The 2,604-nt window shown below is 36.6% G+C and overlaps 1 protein-coding gene across 2 annotated transcripts in view; it reads left to right on the plus strand.

Moving 5' to 3' along the window:
• The first annotated feature begins 1,592 nt into the window (after positions 1-1,592).
• The window catches only part of LOC107654901 (E3 ubiquitin-protein ligase pellino homolog 1-like), a 34,876-nt gene continuing 33,864 nt past the window's right edge, over positions 1,593-2,604 (plus strand). For both annotated transcript variants that reach the window (XM_016442214.1, XM_016442215.1), the window contains exon 1: positions 1,593-1,936. The gene's annotated coding sequence lies outside the window, so the exon portion shown is untranslated. The remainder of the gene's footprint in view (positions 1,937-2,604) is intronic.

Below are 2,604 nucleotides of genomic sequence, written 5' to 3' on the forward strand. Positions count from 1 at the left end.
TTTCTTTTAACTTACCTTCAGATGTTTAGTCATGTTTATTTTGTGCTGAAACTGGTATTAATGTGGAGGAGATGATCAGTTTGCGTGCGCTACGCGCTGCCACGTCTGTTGAACTGAGGCGCTACAGCGATCTGTCACTCCACATTAAACAGCGCCAAAACGGCATTTATTGTTTGAATACTGCAATACAATGGACAGAATTTGAAATCTGAGACTTTGTTTCATATTAAAAGTACCAAAGCACAATGCTTATTGCATATATTGGATGGGAAGTGCCCTTCAATGTTCCGTCCATTAACTGAAAACAGGCTAGACTAATCGATTCTTGGGATTTAAGAATCGATATCGTTCTGTAAAAATGATAATCGATTAATATCGCGATATCTATATTTTTTACCCAGCCCTACTGGATACCTCTATCCTCTTGGACAGGTTTGAGATCTGCTATTTATTGTTTATTATGTCTACATGGCCTCTTTTGTATTCTTTACTCTTCCAAAGACAATAAACTTGACTGGGCCTGACATTAATCAATAATCAGGATGGCTAACGATGAGGCATCATCATCCATTCATAACCCATCATAAAAGAACAATCCCATAACATTCTTCAGGATTATTACTCATAAAAATAGCCTAAACTTATTTTTGCTAAAGGCATTACAGAGCTTCTTGATTGCTGAGTCACGTTTCATTTGACTTTCCAATACTACATGCCAAAATAAGGCAGTGTCGAAAAACAGGAAACCACACAAATGCCTTTAATGACATGTTAATCAAGGTCAAGCAACACTCAGTCCAGATTTCAAATACTAAAACATTACAAACAAATAAAAATGAATAAATGAATGAATATATGCCAATAATAATAATATTCAATGCAGCATTCAAATACATAATAAATTTAAATGATAAAATAATACACTAATTTGTACACATTCATGACAAGCAGAACAACTTTTATCCTGAAAATCCATTATAAATAAAAAGTTATACCAATACATTGAATTTATTTTTTTTGGTATGTATTTACACAGAAATTCATACTGCTTGTTTTTCATGAATAATAGGCTATCTAATAGGGCCGTACTCCTTTGATTTGTTGTACAGACATCTCTTGAATATGGCAATCAAAGCAGTTATTGTTTTCTGTGGGCGTGCGTGCAGTTCAAATATGAGATTTGCTGCAAAGATACACGTGAGACCTAACCCAGTAACATTTTCTTTTGATCTTCTGACTCGCTCGGTGCTGAAAACTACATTACCCAGAATCCTCTTCACCCGATCAGTGACACGACAGGTTTTTTCTCCGCTCATCTGGTCTCTAGCCACTACAACACAAAACACCACGGTCTGTTTTATGAAGGTAGAATGACGTCAAAAAGATTTGCATACGCAGGGTAAGAGTTGTGGAAGTGTACATAAGACTGTAAGCGTAAATTAAATTTGCATGCGCAACAGAAGCTTTGTATTATCATCTCTCTAAAACCTATTTTCTGATCCACACTCCGGAGCAGAAGGTGGCGGTAATGCATCAATACGCTGGATGCCAACCGCCGTAAAAAATATAAGAAGAAGAAGAAGAAGATCATCTCTCTCTAGAAGCAGCCGGCGGGCAACACCATTTTACAGGCATTGCTTTTTGTTTCAATCCTCTGTTCTTCTTCCGAGCCTGAGACTGACTGAGATCAGGAACCATTGAACGGCAGAGAGATTATTTTTGTTTGAATTTTGAGGAGAACTCTCAACACCTGCCTTTGTTAGCAAGTTAGCCTCGTGTCCTTAAAGGCTCCTCATACTTAATTCTCTCTCTCTGTTATATTCTGTTTTGTTTTATTTTCTTTAATCACTTATTCAGTCGTACAGTAGTTGTAGCTAAAACCGTGCGAACGGAGCAGCTCTTTGTTCGTGCCTCGGAAAAAAACACCAGCACCACCGTGAGTACCTCATATTCACTAGAAAAATAAACAACAATGCTTGTGTTTTATAAAATAACATTTATTTTACTAGTGATACTGACTTGTTTTTCGCAGCGTTATATTGTTTGTTATATCTTCTGGATATCATATTGACTTTAATCCTAAGAATCATTTTATGCTTAACAATATTGTTTTGATTTCAAGATTCAGTATTAAAGTGCTCAGCTTATTTAAGTATATTTATTGTATTGTTTCAGTCTATCAGATAAACTGGCATGGGAATGTTGTCCTTTTCTAAAAGCGAAGATTAAATCTGTCACTGAAGTACTTTTGTCATTTAGCAGTGCAAAGACGTGTCATTTAATTATTTGTATATGTTATATTTCTCTGTCACGTACATACAAATATTGTGATTTTTTGCGTCTTGTGTTTGTCACTAACTTCACAACTGTTCGTGCTTACTCAACATGTCCAATGGAGAGTCATGATGATTGAGAAAGCAGTGCACTCCATATACTTTATGGGCAGAATTTGAATAGGCTTTTGTGGGCTCGTTACAGACGTGTCATTGTTCTTTGCTAATGTATTAAAACGATCAGAGTCATTTGCATAGGCAGACCGAGCATCTGGTCCGACCCAATTTGGCCTTTGTCCAGTTCCCGTGCTGCCGTCAGGATATCAATCAC

The sequence above is a fragment of the Sinocyclocheilus anshuiensis genome, unplaced genomic scaffold, assembly GCF_001515605.1.
Source record: "Sinocyclocheilus anshuiensis isolate Anshui unplaced genomic scaffold, SAMN03320099.WGS_v1.1 scaffold335, whole genome shotgun sequence".
Classification (NCBI taxonomy): Eukaryota; Metazoa; Chordata; class Actinopteri; order Cypriniformes; family Cyprinidae; genus Sinocyclocheilus; species Sinocyclocheilus anshuiensis.